This window comes from Eptatretus burgeri, chromosome 13 (genome assembly GCF_056783735.1).
Source record: "Eptatretus burgeri isolate ZD-2024b chromosome 13, Ebu_testis_v1, whole genome shotgun sequence".
NCBI classification, from domain to species: Eukaryota; Metazoa; Chordata; class Myxini; order Myxiniformes; family Myxinidae; genus Eptatretus; species Eptatretus burgeri.
In genome coordinates, this window is record NC_140973.1 from 30,519,357 (window position 1) to 30,532,435 (window position 13,079).

At 43.3% G+C, this 13,079-nt stretch overlaps 1 long non-coding RNA gene across 1 annotated transcript; it reads right to left on the reverse strand.

Moving 5' to 3' along the window:
• Positions 1-377: 377 nt before the first annotated feature.
• LOC147014167 (uncharacterized) lies at positions 378-12,297 on the reverse strand. The gene is made up of 3 exons (XR_015050669.1): positions 5,574-12,297; positions 2,799-2,943; positions 378-2,261 (listed from the first exon to the last, which is right to left on the reverse strand). It is a non-coding gene; the product is annotated as an uncharacterized LOC147014167 (long non-coding RNA).
• Between the last annotated feature and the right edge of the window lie 782 nt (positions 12,298-13,079).

The window sequence follows — 13,079 nt, forward strand, 5'->3', positions numbered from 1 at the left end:
CAGATTGGGACTTCTCAAACAGGGTGTTGTATCATAGAGTGCTCAGATGGATGTTAAGCTGGGTGTCCTGTGCACGAGGTCGTGGATGTAAAACATCACACTTTTGTGACGAGCAGGCAAGTTATCGCTGACACTCCAGCCAAATTAAAATGTTCCTGTCGAAATCAGCTCAGCAGGCCTGACCTTCTGGTTCAACAAGGACAACAAGGAAATCCAACACAGTTGGAGGCCATTCAGCTCAACATGCATGCGCGAACACCACACCAACCCAAAATCATTTGAATTAATGAAAGAAATTTTTTTGTTATTTTTTAATTATTTCTCTTTTCTTTTCTTTTTCCCCCCCCCCCCCCGGAGAGGGGCATGGGCTTGGTTAAGAACACACATCAACCACACAACCCCCCTTAACAAGACCCCCACCAACAGCACTCCGTACACAATCAACCATCAATGCTCAAGCTACCGAAAAGTTCTATCAATATCCTCATACCCCTCTATATCCATAACTTCCAGGTACCTACCTAATTCTAATTTAAACTTATGTACTTTTTTCTGCTGCCACTACTTTTCCAGAGAGACCATTCCATGCATTAACTACTCTCTGAATAAAAGTCCCCAGTCTTGCTACCGTCTTAACTCTCCTCCTCTTTACTCTCAGGCCATGGCCTCTGGTTCTATCATTGTCTACTCTGTTGAATAATTAATCTGCACTTATTTTATCTCTACCTTTCATTATCTGAAACATCTCCATCATATCTCCTCATAACCACCTCCTTTCTTGTGAATAAAGCCCTGTCTCCTTCAACCGCTCCTCATAGCTGAGTCGAGCTCGGCCCGGAATCAATCTAGTAGCCCTATGCTGAACCTTCTCTATGGCATCGATGTCCTTCCGGAACTGTGGTGACCAGAACTGCACACACTATTCTAGATGTGGCCCTCACTAAATTCCTGTACAATGTTAACACCACCTCTTTTGATTTATAATTGATCTCCCTCCGAATACAACCTAAAACCCTATTTGCTCCACCTATAGCTGCCTGGCACAATGTTGCCTACTTACCTCCCGTATCTATGACCATCCCCAGATCCTTCTCCTGTGTGACACGCTCCAAAATTACCCCTTACATCCTGTAATCTCTATTTTCATTGTTCTTTCCCATCCCCAACACCTTACACTTGCTCCGGTTAAATTCCATCTGCCAGTCTTTTGCCCAATCCATGCAACTGTTTCTGCTGCCACGACTATTATCTGGCGAGGGTGATGTTCGTGAGACACTTGGGCCAAACTTCCCCCACGGCCCACCCCAAACGGTGGGGTTCATTGGACCCATTATACGAGTAGTTGTGGGAGTATCGCATATTCACGAAGGAGTTCTCACCTTTGGGTGCCAAGAGTTCATGAATTTTTGAGTTGCTGCGATTGGAATGTGATGGACTTTACAATGATGGCTTTCATGTATGATTAAAACAAATAAAAAGTTTTTTAAATATTATGATTTCTGGACAAAGTGTTGCTCCATCTTAAAATGTCATCAGTGCCATAGAGTGTTGTACGTGTTGTTTCTAAACATTATGGGGTCTATGCCGTCGACCAACACATGCCAGCAGATGAGAGACCAAACCAACATTGGGTCATGGACTGACCCCAATCTAATGATCAAATGCCATTACAGAACCTCAGATCTAGCTTGTAACCTCTGGAAGATGATGCCCCAAGAAGCTGCCACCGAGTTGTGTGCAGGTTGGATGCTAATTTTGAAAAATAGGGGCAATACCCCTGGGTGCTCACGTGGTAGAATAATGATATTGAGGAGGAAGTCGTGGGATGGGATCAGCAAAATATACCAATGAACCAATCAATGTTGTAGCCCTGATTTTATTAATGCAGTGAAAAAAAAAACTTTGGTACGTCATGGGTGATGAAGGTTGCGGTGAAGTTTCATCCAAATGTTTTTTTTTTTTTTAATGCAGTGAACAAACTTGAGTTGCAACATACCAAATATCATTTCAGCCAAGTTTGGTTACAAGCAGTTTCGGAAAAGTTGCAAGTGTTTACGGACTGACGACACGCCATCCCACAAGCTCCGCAGAACGACATACAAGATGAGCTAAAAACGATTATGCAACGTCGATGCTGTGTTACATTGAATTGCCAATTTAGAAACCGATGGCAAATCATAAATCTTCTTTTGTATGTAGCACAAGGCTGTGGGGTAACTTCATTGGCTGAAAGTGTGGCGAGTTGTCTGATGCAACGCCCTCTGTAGGTTAGGGCAGGAAGATGTAATTTGTTCAGTGTGTCAGCTCAAATCATAAATTAAAAGTGAATAAACATGTGCAGGTATCTCGATGCAGTGCATCACATGCTCACTCTACCTGTAATGTTGGATTTTTCACAAAGGGGTACACATTGGGGCCATACTTTCAATTCACACCCAGATAATTTTTTTTAATTTCAGAATTTGGAATCTTAAAGTACATATGTTAAAGATGAAGTAGAATTGAGAAGGAAGGCCACTGTTAGAAAACCTATTAGTTGTGCTTTAATTAGATACCAGTATGTTTATGCATATAATCCTGGTGTTGACATTTTTATGTAAAATGAAATTCAAAAAATATATCCCACCAGATCTTCATTTTTTTAAAAATAACTAACTTCTGCTTTGCATCTGTTGCCTCATCCAGGGCATGCATTTATTGTACAAATGTGTAGGAAGATCATCATTATATCCAACTTCACGGAATGTACAATACAAACGTTTGGATTAGAAAGTGAACATTGTCGGGGGTACACGCACCTTTGATGTACGTATGCTGTTCGTGGTGCCGAACCCAGCGCGTACTCGAACGACTGCAATCCAAGGTTTGCACTTCACGTGTCTGAAGGATCGTACCGGTCGGCTACCACTCAAATGGATCTTTGTCAGTAGGGGTCGGTGACTTCTGAGTGACGCAACAATGACCACAACAGGATAACGTTTTTTGAAACTTGTATTTCAAATAAACAGATACAAAGTCAAATGAGGATGTTCACCATTACACACAATGTCCAACGATTCCCGTATTGTTATTTACACCCAGTGGTCCCTGCCGACACAACTCACGCGTGTTCATTTAATCCTCCGGGGCTGTCGAACAATCGAGTCCTGTGGTCGTTCTCTCGGTCTCGGTCTCGGTCTCGGTCTCGGTCTCGGTCTCGGTCTCGGTCTCGGTCTCGGTCTCGGTCTCGGTCTCGGTCTCGGTCTCGGTCTCGGTCTCGGTCTCGGTCTCGGTCTCTGTCTCTGTCTCTGTCTCTGTCTCTGTCTCTGTCTCTGTCTCTGTCTCGTACGCTGACCTGCCCAGGATGATTCAAGAGCTCAAAGGATTCCCGATATACAATCTTGATGAGCTTGAATCAACCTGATTATAATCGGCTCCATGTGTTAACAACTACTCTGGACATTAACACCTCGTTCACTGATCAGAGTTAAATTGAGCAAGGGGACGATGGATACACACGTCTTGTCACATGTCACCCGTCTCCCTCCCATAAGTTTGTCATATCACAGAACAATCCCGTGCCTTCCAGACAATACGATTCTAATCTATACTGGATGTTTCGTCTGAGAACGTTCCAGCACGAATCTCACCAAGCAGTTTACAATACAATAATGCCATCTCGTCTACAGTCAAAATTAGCTCATTATATCAAGCAGTTTATATTACAATTTACCGATGTGTGCTACACAAAACTTATAACATGTAACCGTCAATTTCAATCGTTAATTTTCAGGCATTTACTAATGCTTACAAATACCATAACATCTAGCTTTTAAATGACAACCATAGAAAAGAAAATTGGTTCAAATGATCACAAACTTTTAAAAATCCATGTCTGTAAAGGATAACGTTTAGACTGTATCATGTATCACATGGTGGATTTATATCCTCTGCAAATGGGTGTGCCCTGCCTATGAACGTTTCACGGACAAGTATCGACTCCACACACAACTTCTGTGCCCTGTGCTGGAAAAGTAAAGTATCCAGATGTATATTTTTCAATAAGCTTGTCAAAATGCTCGTCCCATCATAACTTTTTACCTCGTTATCGATATAATTCTTATTTTATCAATTACAACAATCAGTAAACACTGTGGCACCCCAGCCAACCTTTCATCTGAACCAAAAATTGACAAGTTATTTTATTTAAAAACAATTCGTTGGCAGGCAGCAACTTCCACAACACCTGCAGGTTTACTGCCAAAAATAATTTGGTAAGAAATCTTTTTTTTTTAAAGAAATGTTTTTTTGAAACAAGAGAACCATGAGAGAGTTTTTTCTCGATGCAATGGTTTTCTTATTTCAAAAAAAAACCTTTTCTTATCAAAACAAGTGAAATCCTTCAATACAGCACGTGTGGTGAAGAAAATGAGTACACTAATGTTAAAATATGCAATTTATGCTTTTTCAGTTGAAAAACAATAAAAAAGCGTACTTAATATTTGAAATGTAAAAATCTTGTTATTATTGTGATAAGCACCTTTATATATAACAGAAGGAATGAAATCGTTCGATACAGCGTGGCAGGGAGCCGCAAAAGAATGATGGCATAAGAACTTAGCTTTCAGCATTCGGCGCGAAATGCGATGGTGGGCAGAAGTGACGTCTTTCGTTCGTTCGTAAATGAGAGGGGCGCGTTTCTTCGTTTTTTTCCGCCAAGCAGTAAATTAAATGGTTTTCACATATATAACACATTAGTTTCACAAATTTCCATTGAAATACTCGGGTATTTCCGTCGAGGTGACGCACTGCATCTACCGGACGGCCGTCATTGGCTGTCTTGAGGCACATGTGGGGGGGGGGGACACCGGACCCACCAGAGACGTGGTAGACGACGCCGGGGACATTTCAAACTTGGTGCAATTGTATACAGCGCACGCGCTGTAATAAAATATTGCAGTGCACAAGTTGCTTTCCTCCAACTGTCTTCATCGTAAATTAAAAGCAGATGTGGAAGTAAATATTTTTGCATTTATTTTATTTCATTTATTCATTTCCGGTACTTCATCGCAAAGTACATGTCGATAACTTCCATTATTCTTAGTGTAATAAGGCATTATGTACAAAAATAAAAAGAAGAACCCCACACGCACGAAGCACAATCTCTCCAATCCACTCCAACTAATGCAAACAAGTTTTTGATATGACACAAAATGGACAAAAATATTATTGGCAGACAGGACTTAACTTAGTCTGTGAAGTATTTGTATTGTGCTGCAAAATCCATCACAATACGACCACTCAGAAAAAAAAATAACCATTGAAATCAAGTCATAGGAGTATTAACTTGAACCAGGTTATTCCAACACCGCAATGGCATGCAATGAAAGGCATTGAGGAAAAACGTTTTACCAGCATAACGATGTACAGGGAATGTCATCAATCCAAAAATAATACATTCCGGCAACTTCATTTTGTGAATAGCATCAGAGAGCAGAATTGGACATTGCAAAAGCTTTTGTATTGCAATAAATACGGCTGTATCGGGTCACGATAATGTGATGTTTAACCAAACTCAGTGGGCTAACACTCACCTCGAAGCTGTCTCTCCTGGGTTCGAATCCAAAGCTAGCTATAAACTGTCATCCTGGTGTTTCACAGGCAGGGCGGTTCATCAATGTGTACGTCGTCCCTCGAATGGGCGTCCTGTCTCGTGGACGTCAAAGATCCCAACGGTGTCCTTCGCAAAGACGAAGCGAGCTATCCCCTGCACTATGGCCAACTTCTTGCCATAACCAGCAGAGGGCATTGCATTAGCTGCACCACCACGTCCTCAGCCAATGATGCTACCCCACAGCCTTGTGCTGCATGTGAATGACAACAGTGACCAAACCCGGTGGGGGTGATGGTTGGAGCAAGCACTCTGAGTCTGGGAGGTCGGTGGAGAGAATCCCAGCTGGGTTATACCAAAACTCATTAAAAATGGAATGTGCTGCTTCCTTGCATGAAGATCAGCTTTTAAAAGGAGAAAGCACAGACAGTCATCAGGTTTGCAACACCAGCACAAGCTTTGATTGACCTAATCCGATTTTGTAAATTCCTCCTAGAAAAAAAGTTATGACGTCAAAATATCTCCGCTCATGGAAATCGCCTAAAAAATTATCTCTGAAACTAGGCAAGCTTTTTGAATTCTGTTTGCGGGAATCGAACAGGGCATTAGCAGAGATGAATTACCACACATATGATACATCACTATGACGTCATATCAATTTTTATGACGTCATTCCTATTTTTGTTTCATTTGTTTCACAGCCTACAGTTTTTATCGAAACTTCCTGAAACTTGGCATGCATATGTAAAAATACCCTGCGCAGACAGTAACCATCTCTTCGTTTGTCCTCCCTCTCTCACCCAGATTCCAACATTAATAAAGTGCTAAATAATGGGGCTGTGTGATAAGTTCCCACAGGTGGTTGTGCTGTAGTTTGGAGGTGGTTATGTTGGCTGTGGTGTTTGTGTTGTGTTTTGAGCCCGGAGTGTCAGGGAGTGTGCAGATGGGCACTTCTTTGGTGGTTGGAGATGCTGCTGGGTTCAATTCCACGGTTTGAATTTTGGGATTCGGCTCGGGGTGAAAGATTCTGGGGCTTACAGCATATTGGCTGTAAAAGGTGTGCTGAAATTTAAAGAAAGGCACAAAACACTGGCGTCTCAGGGTGTTCACAAGCATTGCAGTGAGGGCACGATGGACTCTCGGGTCTCTTAGCCTGAGCCGGGTTTCCGAGTTTTGACTGTGGGGTTGGGCTTGGCGGAAAGTCCGACTGCTGGAGAGGTGTTCGTTTTCTCCGGTTCACACGTTCTTTTGCACTCAGTGCAGTGTGTGATGCGGAGACCTCCAGTTCCAGAGTGGGTAAACAGTGTGGCAGTCGCAGTTCGATGTCGCATACCTCAAAGGGAAGCCCCAATTATAATCTTTTTAAAAATGGAACGTGCTGTTTGAAAGTGACGGGTGTTTTTGCGATACTGTTTGAATGCACCGTTTTAGCATACACCATTTTGTTCAATCCTATACTGATGCCAGCAGACAGGACAATCCCCCCACCCCTACTCAAGTCTCCTTCCCATTGCAAGTCAACTCACCTTCTCCTTCTCTCTGGGTCAATTTCCATCTGCCTGGAAATTAGCCAACATCACTGCAATACACAAACATGGTGCAAAACCAGATTGCTTTTAACTACAAACCTGTGAGCCTGCTTCCAATTTTAAGCAAAGTCATGGAATCTATCATTGCAGTTGACATCAAATCGTTACCCTTTTCAAAACCTAACCCTTTTATCCAACAGCTTGATCTCAGACCAGTAGTTTGGCTTCAGATCCAGTCATTCTACTCTGGACACGCTGCTTCTGCTGTACCAACAATGGAAGGAAGCCTTCAATCTCAGACATGAGATCAGGGCCATCTCTCTGGATGCACCTTGAGCATTTGATAGTCTAACACCCCTTCTTGATCTCCAAACCCTCTGCTTTTGGTATCCAAGGACTCCTCTTATGGTTCACTGACTTCCTACACTCCCACAGTCAGCCTGCAGCTCTTAATGGGCTCCTTTAATCTCCTCTCCCGAACAAGGCTGGAGTGCCCCAAGGCAGTGCCCTAGGCCCAGTCTTTCTCCTCATCTTAATCAATGACCTTTCTGATTCCCTGGAAAGTCCTACCCATCTGTTTGCTAATGATGCCACCCTTTGCTATAATTTCTCATCATTCAGAAAGGCAGGCAGCAGCCTTTTCCTTCTCTGCAGATGTTGATATAATCAAGAGCTGGACCAACACTTGGAATGTATCTTTCAACCCCCAAAAAATCCCACACACTCACACTATGTCTTCAAAAGGACCATCTGGCAAACCCTCCCATCTATTTCCAAAATAAACCACTCTGAAGAGGCTGACTACAGGAGTGGAAAAAGTCAGTGAACCATGAGAGGTGGCCTTGGGCCTCAGCATCAACCACAATCATTGAGCAGACCATATTTCCAAGATGGCCTCCAAATGGGCATCATTCATCGTGCAAGGTTTTTTCCTTGGCCAATCAGAACTTTTGACAACCTGAATGGCCTTCATTTGCAGCTTGATAGAGTACTGCTCTCCTCTTTGGGCAGGTGCCCCAGATGCACACCTTGCCCTTCTCGATGTCCCCCAAATCATTGGGATCTCCCACGACGAACCTGAGTATCTTGCCCTGTTACTCACATTGCAGACAGGTTGGTGGCCCCTCAGTGTAATGCAGTCTACTTTTTTGTCTTGTACCTCTCTCCTCCTTCTTCAGATTTGTACGACACAGGATACAAAGTTGGTGACCGGCTTTGGAAGCTTACTTCGAAATGTAGTTTGCCCAAGAAAGATCATGGCTGATAGAGAGACCCAGGACTTTGAGTGACAGAACCTTCTCAAGAGGACTGTTGACAAAGTAGTTGGAAGTGTTTGCCATGTGGTCCAGAGGGAGAGGGAGAGGGAGAGGGAGAGGGAGAGGGAGAGGGAGAGGGAGAGGGAGAGGGAGAGGGAGAGGGAGAGGGAGAGGGAGAGGGAGAGGGAGAGGGAGAGGGAGAGGGAGAGGGAGAGAGATGGGATTGGGGCGAGAGAGGGATTGGGATGAGAGAGGCAGAGGCACAGTAAGGATTGAAAGACATTCCACAAGTGTTTCACCAGCTTGTGATTTTATCAAGATCTGAAGAGCAAAAAGAGGCTGCTGCCTGCATTTCTGAAGGATGACACGGGAGAAGGTGCAGATTTATTTCCAGAGTCGGAACGATCGTTTATGAAGATTAGAAGTTGGACTGGGCCCAGAACACTGCATTGGGCACTCCACAGCTTTAACAGGGAGTGGAGAAGAAAGGGTTCCGTTGAGAGCCACACGTTGACTACGAGAGTAGAGGAAGTCAGTTAGAAACGTGTGGAGTTGGCCTTGGATTCTATAGGCAGAAAAGTTCACAGATGGAGTCACAGAAGTCCTTTTGTTGAAGTGCCATGGCTGGTGAGAGGTACCAGCATGAAGCCTATTTGCATGGTGACAAAAATGTAGATTGAGTCGTCACTGTTTGGAGGACGGTACAAAACACAGACAAACAAGTGGTGGGAGCAAAGGGAAAGTTGCAGCCAAAGGTATTGCTGGGGGTTAGCAGGTGTGAAATTAGTCCAATGGCAGTGAGAAAATGAGTTCTTAATGTGAAGTGCAACTTTGAAGAGGCCTATCAAATTGGAGGAGACAATAGTCGGGGATAGACATTAAGGACTCAGGGACATCCTGTGGCAGGAAGGATTCTGTTAAACAGATTATATCCAGTTCATCAGCAGCAGCCTGGATTGGGAGATCTGTTAAGTTGGAGTAGAGACCTCAGACATTAGAGGTCCATACAGTTATGCTTCAGTCACATTTGGTTCGGCGGCCGTAGGGTCTAAAAAAATCTACGGCCACTAGCAATTATAGGGTGGCCGCAGTATTTCCACGGTCACACAATGTAGCAGTCACATATGTTTTTATTTTTCGGGGAGTCGCACGGGGTATTTAGAAATTGTGGAGACCGAAAACGTGGGGGTGCCGTACGGTCTTTGATTTGATGTCGCACGGTGAACTTAGGGCGTCCCTGCGGCGGCCATAAAATTTTCAAGGCAGACGCAAGGTAGTCTCAAGGTGCCCGCAAGGCGACCGCAGGGGGGCCCTAAGGCGAATGTGGAAATAGTGTGGGCGCCTTAATTTTTTGGTGGTTTGCAAAATTCATTTTTCATTGATAAGAGCCTACGGAAAACGCACGAATAACGCAAGCCCACCGTACGCCCTACATACGGTCGACGTGGAACACATCTACGTCATGGCTACGGCTTGTCGAATTGCTACGGCCAACGTAGAAATGAAAAAAGTTATAACTCCACGCTTTAATTCCACGGAGACCCCTACGGCCTGTAAAAGATAGCCATATGGCATAGGGCCACCTCAGAAACTCTGTGGCCGCCGCACGTTTCTGTCAATTCAGGGGGGTACGGCCGCCGTATCCTAGCCGTAGAGCAAATGCGACTCATGCTTTAGGGACAGGAGGAGGCATTGGGAGAGTGTAGGAGAGGCTTTGTGGGGACAGTGTGAGGGGGAGGCTTCTAGGGGGTGGGGTGAAGGGTAAGGTTTGAGTGGATGGGGTGAGAGGAAAGCTTTGAGGTAATGGGGTGAGCAGAAGCATTGAGAAGGTGGAGTGAGGAGGGATGCAGAAAGGAGGGACATGAAGTGGAGGGATGCAGATTCCAAATTCCCAAATTTGACAAAGAAAAACGATAAAGATCATGGGAGGAGAGGTAATAATTTTTGTTGAATGCACGAAGAATGATGTGCTGTTGGCGTGGAAGGAATGTTGATGGACCAAATGCTTCACTGTCAGAGTTTTGGGAAATAATCCATGTGAAGAGGAGTAATCGATGCAGGAGAAGAAGAAGAAGAAGAACACGGTACTCCTGATGGAGAAATAAGGAAAGTGAAAGATTTGAAATACTTTTAAAGAAGAAGAAGAAACGTTTATATTCAATGAATATTCAGTTTGGAGATGCAGTGATGATAAAAGAGGAACACGGTAACAAAAGGGACACAGATTTTTTTTGTTTTTACAGTGGCTATCCGAGGAGTAGGCCTTGAACAATAAGAAAAAACAAATTCGATAAATCCAGCATAATAAAAGGTACGATTCACCACAGGAAATTGGACGGAAACACAAACAGCAACACAGAGATGAAGATATAACAAAAAAGAACACGACAAATCCAGTTCGGAAAACTTAGCTTCAGTGAGGTGGAAGTGGCAGGTGCAGATTCGACAAATACGTGCAAAAATAAATCAATCAATCAATAAACCCCCAAACCAAAACCATTTTGCTCTCGGGATGGTCTGAAGGAGGTAATGGCTGATCAGAAACATCGAAAAGTGGTTTAATTTGACAATCCTTTCAAGGTGACAGGGTGAGAGATGACACAGGGATGAAGGTCATCTTGCATTTATCAGAGGAACATCTAATCACTTCCAGATCAGCAGAGAGTGACATCTGCTGTCCGCACATCCGTGAGATGCGTCACGTAAAACAGCATGGAGTCATCTGCAAAAGGGAAGAGGACTTTCCAGACCATCAGAGACCGTTTATGTAGCTAAGAGTGTGCCCAACACACTGCCTTTTGGAAGAAGAGAGAGAGAGGATTTCTCTCTGCAGTCCTGGTAACATTTTCAATCCTCAATTCCATCAAACAAAGACAAACTATTGACAAGGTTGAAAAGGAGGGTTATTGAAGGAATGAAGGAAAGTAGCACTGGGATATCACAAAACGGCGGGACACAGCCAGCAGGTGTGTGTGTGTGTGTGTGTGTGTGTGTGTGTGTGTGTGTGTGTGTGTGTGTGTGTGTGTGTGTGTGTGTGTGTGTGTGTGTGTGTGTGTGTGCGTGTGTGCGTGTGTGTGGTGTGTTAGTCATAAATGGAAAGGAAAATGTGTGAAGAAGATTGGTTGTCTTGTTTGTTTATTATATTTGAACATATTTTTTTTTTACAAGGAATTAAGGCACAGGAGGAGGCCACACCAATACCAGATTTAATCAATCCGTCGATACCCCTTCCCTTGATGTGCAGTCTTTCGGCTGCTACACTGGTACTCATTTCGCCGAGACCTCGGAAGGATGACAGGCTGCGTCAACCCACTGGTGTTAATTCAGCGGAAAAACAGGGCTTGAACTCAGGACCCTGGGATCCCAAGTCACCACCCTAACCGCGAAGCCAACATCTTTTTCTTTCTTTCTTTTCTTTCAGTGTTCATGCTGAATTGCTTTGAAACCTTCCCGTCGTCATCAGATCACTCGATATAATAAAGAAGGCTGCAAGAAATACAACTGACTATATGATGTTTTGACATCTATTCAGGCTCTGTTTACTGTGACAATAGCAAGGGGTGATGCAGACATATTTAAGCGCTGTCAAGTTTGTTGTTCCTCCCACACATTTCACAAATGCATTTCATCAATGGCAAAGTGATGATTCATTCAAGATTTGATACATTTTATGCTTCTTCAAACAAAAATGTCACCACGCATCCAAATTTCCATTTGTACTTTTCACAATTTCCCAGTGCCCACCCTGTTGCTTTATGCAATAAATTGGGGTCGCAATGCTGACTTTGCACATGCATGGGGTGAGCGGGAATATATTACTTTGCTACAAGCAACACAGTGAATCACCTTTGGAGTAAAAACGTGAAAATAAAGTTCCTGTGTGATGACATTTCAAAAAATATGGCAGTTTGAATACCAATATATATATATATATATATATATATATATATATATATATATATATATATATATATATATATATATATATATATATATATATATATATATATATATATATTGTCTCAAAATAAACTAGATATCTGCAATCACAAAGCGATTGCGTGTGACTTACCATTAGCCCACGATCCAATGATGGCTAAATTATCACACCACCATATAACCTTGACCTTCAACATTTTGAGATAAGAGTATAAATCAAGAAAATGTGTCCCAATCTCCAATCTATTATCATTGATAATAATCGGAGGAAAATTCTTCAAGTTATGATCAAAAAGGATTTTTTTTTTATATATGCAATGTCGAGGCTCTTATAAGAGCCAACATACAGAACGTATAACAAGGGGAGCAGGAGACAAGATGGGCGGGAGAGGGAAGGACAAAACAGTGGGAAAGACATGAGGAGATCTGTAGAACGGTGAAGGATTGGGTGGGGTACACGGGGTAAACAAGACGGACACGACAGGGACTTTCAGGAAGGAAAGCAGGGAATTTGAAGGAGGTGGGTTTGGAGCGGATTAACGGGGGTAGAAAAGATCGTGGTTTTGGATGAGGGAAGATAAGAGATGGTGGTGAACAGGTGTTTTGGAGACCTGGAGGGAAGAGTGGGATTGAAGAGAGCATGGGAGTTTGTTCTCAAGGCAGGAAAAAAGAGAAATGAAAGAATGAAGGTGAGCAGTGATTCTTGATTTTTTTAGTTTTACTAGAAGGGGGTTGCTGGCGGACCTCGAGCACCTTGCATAAATA